Here is a 6,878-nt window from a genome sequence, read left to right on the forward strand (position 1 = left end):
CTGGTTCTATCAAAAGTTCCCCATCATCAGAGGTAGGTAGGATGGAGGCCATCCTGGTCTATAGAGCAAGTTCCAGTAGAGCCTCCAAAATGATTGAGACTTTGTCTCGAAAAATAAAAGATAAAAAAAAGAGCAAAATAAAAATTAAAAAATTAAAAAGAAATCTCCAGCCTTTTTCCTGATCCACTGAAGCCAGCAAAGTAAAGGGGAACCGAGAGATCTAAAAGGCTGGCCAGCATGTAAGGCTATGACGATGTATTAAAAAGGGGTAAGAAGCTAGGGGTACCAGATTAAATCTCCAGGCCTTTGCCCGACAAAGATCAGGAAAGAAAGGGCAACCTGAGAGGTCGCCCTCACTTGGAGGGTGAATTGGATTAAATCTCCAGGCCCTTGCCTGAAGGATCATCCTCAGTGGAAGGATGGATTAAAGTTGGGTAATTTAAAAAATTGGTAACAGTTAATAAACAAGGTACTAGTATTAAGTAAAAGAAAAGGCAAAGGAATATAAAATAAAAAATGTTAGCTTACATTTATATGGGGTAGGTTATTGATACAAACTTAAGGTCAATTTTATAAGTCATCTCTAAAAACTTTTGGCAAAAGCCTGGCCTCTCCACTTTACATGTACAGAATTACAAGGAGTGGGTTCTGCTGCAGCCCCTGAGTGTAGCTCAGAACTTCTCAAATGGAGAAATGATGAGGAACATACAGGACTTTTTCAACCTTTTGTTTTAATTCAAGGATTGGCTGGAGTTGTTGTGTTAAAGAAGTTTCATTTCAACAAACTAATCATAACGTAGGCAAGAGGAGAGATACGTATGCATGGTCTGTGTGTATAGGCATGGCCACGCCAGTATGTATGAAAAGTAAAGTGTAAATGCGTGAATGTTGACGAAAGCAACTGTTCTAATTGCCTTGGATATGACTAAAGGGATACTTACATCACTTCAAATATAGTTAAAAGATACCTAAATCGCTTTAGATATAGCCAAAAAGAGCATCCAGTCATTTGAGACGGGGTTTCTCTGTTCCAGGCTGACCTCGAACATACAGAAGCCCGACTGCCTCCCACCTAAACGCTGGGATTAATGGCATGCACCACCAACGCCCTGCAATGACTGTTCGCGCAACCACGAAGGGATTCGAACCCTCAATCTTCTGATCCGAAGTCAGACGCCTTATCCATTAGGCCACGTGGTCCCACACGTCAACGTCTTAACAGAAATCCTAAAAGATATAAGCCTTCAGGGCCAGTCGATTAAAAACAAAGTTTCCTCAGGGAGCTGCCGCTTTGGCAGGCCCCACCCCCAAAGGTGTCTGTGTAGATGCAAATTAGGCCTTTCAGGTCAGATACAAATGAGACCTTGTCAGCTAGTGAGAGCTACCAGTAAGATTAAAAAAGACTACTCACAGACTTCAGACTTGAAGTAATTTTCAATTTGGGACATAGTTTACAATCCTTAAATGATTCTCAAAAGTTTTTTTTTTAAAAAATACTTCATGGTTATGTCCCTTTTAAAGGACATCTACTAATAACTTAGATAGTAATCCCAATTCAACTAAACAGTTAATTAAGGAGGGTAGACAAATCCTTCTACTGTTATGGTCCAACATCAACATTTCAAACAAAGTTCAAAAAATAAAAAAGGGGGAGTAATGTCCCCAGTCCCCACATGATTCATTAAATAATACACTCCTCATTTTTAAAATGTGGATGCCAATGAGCAATCTGCTACAGACAGATTCTGGCATGATGGAACTTGAGCGAATTTTGCTCAGGCCAAATGGAGACATCCAGGCACTAGACAGTGAAAAAGACTCGATTCTGCCCTAATTTGGGGTCAAGGGCATGTTTTCTTTCAGAAAAAGAGTAAAGCTGGGCGGCTGTCACAACATTTGGTGAAATGCATGAAGCAGAGAAAAATTGGACCTAAGACCCTGGGAGCATGCCCATGCCAGTTCGAGATCTCCTAAATCAGTGTTCCTGTCCCTTGATGTCATCAAATCTACAGCCTGAGAAAAAAATAAAACAGTCGGTGTGAGATTTCCCGTTTCTCGACAGGCCTGCCGCATCAACCTCCCGAATTTGTGAGTTTTCATCCCGAAGCCAACAAAGAACTGGAAGATCAGCAGTTTGCCCTTGACACACTTTGAAACAACGAAATTCATCTTGCCATTTAAAACATTTGGACACTGGGATGGACCATGATGAGTAACAAAAGCCCCTTTTCAGTATTTAAACAGGACACAGCCGCTTGAAATGTCAGCCTTGGTGGTTCCTGTTTCTGGAATTGCCCCTATGCCAGTGTATTTTTCTGGAGAAATACAACTTGTCCTAATACGACAAAAACAAAGCAGCTAGTATCCAAATGCCTGTTGTTCTCTGAATCTACCAGGAGCCCTCTTACACTACTGGAACGGTCACCACTTCCTTCTGCCAGAGATGAAGAGAATGACTGCTTTTATCAAGCAGTAACTTTCCTGAGGGAATAGAAGCCTTATTCAAATGCTTGACCTGGGGGAGGGGGGAGGACTTCCTCTGGAGACCAGACACTCCACTACAATTTACTAACAATTTTAAGTCCTCAAGGGTATGACTCAGTATAAGCTCTTGGCTATTCCCTGATTTCCTTCCTTTGAGTCTTTGCGTTCTATTTGGGCCTGTTTCCCTCATACACTCTCCAATGGGAAGGCCCTGGTGTCTTAATCTTTTCCCATTAAACCATACCATTCTGATTCTTCTATACTTATTGACCTAACTCTTGCCTTTAATGATCTCAGGCTCTAGACCGGAATGGCACACTTCATCCTTGGGGACAGGAGTGCCTACTGGAAATCTCTAACTTTCCTATTCTTGGTGTAATCAGAGGGACAAAACAGGGATTCCTGTATGCAGAGTCATCACCCCATATTGTTCCATGGTGGTGGGGAATTTTCCCAAAGATTATTTTGCTTAGAGAGGCTGCCATTGTAAACATTTTCAGCTTTCGCCAAAGCCTCCACAAAATTTCCCAAGGGAAGAGGCATAACGAACTCCCATAACATAGAGCGAGAGTCATTGAACATTAAAGTAAAATCTTTTACTGGATAAGTGTGGTCTGCAATGTCTAAATGCTGGAACTTTGTCAAGCAACAGTGGTGGCCAATCACCATGCTGTCCACACCGTCTTATTTTCAACTTTATTGCATTTCCTAAATCTATTGCAATACCAAAACAAAACAGAGAAACCCTGTCTCGAAAAAACAAAACAAAATCTATTGCAATAAGGGTTATTGGCTTCTCCAGGAGACATGCAATCTTGCCTGTCCATGTAGGCAATGGAGTTATATGATATTTGAGGTGTTTCTTGGGGTAGACAGCTGATCTGGTCCCAGTTGGATGGATATTCTGGTCTTTGGTCGCTGTTGCCCACTCTGGATCCTAGGCACGTGTGGTAGCTGTGTGTTTCCTAGTGGAGAGGGTTTCTGCGGGTGGGTAGGTGACACAAAGGAATGGAGACGGGCTATGAGGAAAGGCTCAGGAGCAGTGGAAAAGAGCTAAGGGGACTCTGGACTCCGGCAAGAGGCAAGGTCCCTAGGGTGGCGAAGGGAGTAGGGGCTTCTGTATTTCATTCAGCCCAGTGTGGACATTGGGAGTCCCTGGGAATAAAGGTTTACATATATCATCGACTGACACAAAGGGAAGGCTGAGAGCATCCAAGGAAAGACTATCAATTATGTGTGTTATGGGCATTTGCATGCAGTGCCCGATGTGGTCAAAAGAGGGCGGCAGATGCCCTAGTACTGCAGTTCAAAATGTTGACGAGGCGCCATGTGAGTGCTGAGAGTCAAAGCCAGGTCTAGCATGATAATTCTTTAGAAATTGAAAACAGAGCCACAGAGGCTTCCCTGTAGAGGGCACATCGTCACTGTGGTGACCTCAAGGAATTCTCAGACATTTGCTTGTTCACAGGAACAGATGCCTGTCTTCTGAGATGCCCACTCCTTCATATGCAGAGAAGGATAATTCCCGGAAGGATTATTCACGGGAGGATTAATATTATAAAGCGTCTGTGTCCCTCGAAACCAACGAAGCTGAGGTTGGTATTAAGTGAGTAGAACCAGCCACCGAGGGACAAATTTCACAGGACTTCACTTACACTGTGAAATCTGACTGTTTAGGTGGCACTGGCAGAGTGGGGTCACCAAAGGCTTGGGATGGAGGGGCAGCCACCTTAGTTATTCTGATTTAGCTAAGTCACGCTACAAATATAGACAAGGAATGCCATCCATCATGCAACTATTTGACAGGCGAGATAGCTGCGTATTTTTCTAATAAACCAAGTACAAATGAGTTCTGATATGTTTCCGTAGTGTAGTGGTTATCACGCTCGCCTAACACGCTAGAGGTCCCTGGCTCGAAACCGGGCGGAAAAGAACACTACATTCTTTCCTTTTTTCCTCACTTTCTCTTTCTCTTTTCAGATTCGCAGTTCAGCGCTCCTTAAACTTTCAGGTTTTCAACTTCTCGACTTTGAGAATCCTGACTTTGGCTGTCATACTTTCCAGGTCCCAATACGAGTTGATGCGTTGGGCACACATACAGAAACATAGGACCAGTGCAACGAACCTGGGGGATTAGCTCAAATGGTAGAGCGCTCGCTTAGCATGCGAGTGGCAGTGGGATCGATGCCCACATCCTCCAACTTTACCTTGTGGTTGGCATCCACTCAGCTGCCACAGTGATGTGGGGGACCCCTGAATAAGGTCTCCTTACAGACTTCGGTCCCTCTTTGGGACACAAATGCCCTGTGTAGAGCTTTCAAAATCTGGAATGCGGCTGAGTTGCATGGTCATAACCAGTGTGTAATGGCGTGGGAAGTTCACGTAAATACGTAATGGCGTGGGAAGTTCACGTAAATACCACAACACAGATCTCTGCCAGGCTCCCTGGGAGTGCTGGGAGGGACAAAGCTCAGATGGAGAAAAGTGTCAGGAAAGATCTCTGCCAGAACATGCTTTGGACCTCACTGAGCTGTTGGACACTGACGAATGGCTTGGGTTTCTGAACCCGGCATTGCTCAAGTCACTGTCTCTAGAGCAGCAGAAGGCAGGAAACAAACAGGAGTTCCCAGGCTTCTGATCCACGCGGGAAGTCAGAGTGAAGAGTCAGTGTGGCTGGACAGAAGCGAGGCTGTAGGAAACGTGAGGTGGAGAAAGAAAGGCTCAGGTTTTCCGTCGTTGCCCTCTGCTTCCAGAATGGATTCCTGCTAGAACTCGACTCCCTCCACCTGTGCTTTCAGGACACCAGAACCACAGAAACAAAACACATAAGGGAGCTTGGGTCCATAAAGATGGAGTTCTTTGAAAGTATTATATGCTTAAATATAGATCTTTGGTATGGCTGTTTCCATTTTGTTGAATTAAAATTCAGCCTGGCCCGTACGGGGATCGAACCCGCGACCTTGGCGTTATTAGCACCACGCTCTAACCAACTGAGCTAACCGGCCAACTGCATATCTACCTACTAATGCCTCTACAGAGGGGGCTTCCTACAAAATGGCACTTCTCAATGCATTCTTTGCAGTTTGTTTGTTTCCATTTTAAGGTTTTCTGAAAACAGTCTTGAACCTCACACTGTTCTAAGATTGACAATGAAAGGAATGTAAATGTCACAATCCAGTGATTGCCGAGCCAGCTTTCTTGCACCATAGACTAGCCCAGAACACTTGATGAGACCGCAAGTTGCCCGCCAGTTGCGGAAGTGAGGACTACAGAGCACTTTGAGTTCCATTTTCTGTAAGGTGGTTTATCTAAACAGCTTCCGGGAGAGGTAAATTGAAGACTTTCTTCTAAAAGTGAAGCTTTACCTGGGCCGCAGGAGGATAAAACACAGGACTTCATGCTATTAACACCACACTCTAACCAACTGAGCTAAACTCCGAGCTACGTAGTATTCTATAGGCGACCCCTACATACGAGAAAAGATATAATTGCCAATTGAGGTTGTTTGGGGGTTTTGTTTTGTTTTGTTTTGTTTGCTTTGGGTTTTCGGGCTTTTTAACATTTTTTGTTTTACTTTCTTGAAGCTGGGAAACGTTAAAAACAAAACAAAACTCGTGTTGTCCTAAATTGAAAACTTCTCTAAGCATTGAAAGAAAATAGTGTACGAGGGCAAGTAATATCACCTTGCAATGATTCTTGACCCGAAGACACTGGCCCTGGATAGCTCAGTCCACTCGCTCAGTGGCCGCCCAGACTGCCAGCCGCCCTCTAGTCCTCACGGAGTTCGCTTCCTGCGAGTTCTCCCTGTTGCCTCCAAGTGACAGTTTGACAGCCTTCCTAGTTTCACCGAATTTTGCAATCAATTCGACAAAAACTTTGGGAAAACGCTGTCGGTGGCAGGCCTCAGCCGAGTCGCGCGCGTCTCTACTGGGTCACTAAGGCTTCGCTCTAGTCTTGTAGATGCGGGAACTCCAGAGGCCTGGTGTTCGTGACCCGAAGATATTCTTCTTCGCGGCGGCGGGGCTTTGTTCCTCTGGCCACAGTAGGGGACCGCGGAGTCCTGTGTGAGGAGTTTGTACAGGACCAGCGCCCCGCCGCCCCCACCCCCACCCCCACCCCAGGCTGGTCACAGGACGGAGTCGTCTCTCTTGTCTTAGGTCTCAGTGATGCCAAACTCTGCTCAGTTCCAACTTGGGTTTGCCGTCGGCACAGTTCTGGGAGTTTGGGGGACGCCTGCTCTTCCGGCGGTTCCTAGCTGTCTCAGCGGGAACCCGAAGAGTCGAGAGGCCGCTGTCCTGTCCTCGGCGTCTGAATTCGAGGAGGGGCTCCCGTGTTCATTCCGTCCTCCTTTAAGGAAGTCTCCGAGAAGTGGACAACCTGAGATTCGAGGCGGT

General features: G+C 45.4%; 3 non-coding genes across 3 annotated transcripts; 1 reads left to right on the forward strand and 2 right to left on the reverse strand.

The window, feature by feature from the left end:
• Window positions 1-1,127: 1,127 nt before the first annotated feature.
• On the reverse strand, window positions 1,128-1,200 carry Trnar-ucg. The gene has a single exon. It is a non-coding gene; the product is annotated as a tRNA-Arg (tRNA).
• A 3,411-nt stretch (window positions 1,201-4,611) lies between these two features.
• Trnaa-agc lies at window positions 4,612-4,684 on the forward strand. The gene has a single exon. It is a non-coding gene; the product is annotated as a tRNA-Ala (tRNA).
• Window positions 4,685-5,415: 731 nt separating this feature from the next.
• On the reverse strand, window positions 5,416-5,489 carry Trnai-aau. The gene has a single exon. It is a non-coding gene; the product is annotated as a tRNA-Ile (tRNA).
• Window positions 5,490-6,878: the final 1,389 nt, after the last annotated feature.

Source organism: Mesocricetus auratus, unplaced genomic scaffold (assembly GCF_017639785.1).
Source record: "Mesocricetus auratus isolate SY011 unplaced genomic scaffold, BCM_Maur_2.0 contig_11997_pilon_obj, whole genome shotgun sequence".
NCBI classification, from domain to species: domain Eukaryota; kingdom Metazoa; phylum Chordata; class Mammalia; order Rodentia; family Cricetidae; genus Mesocricetus; species Mesocricetus auratus.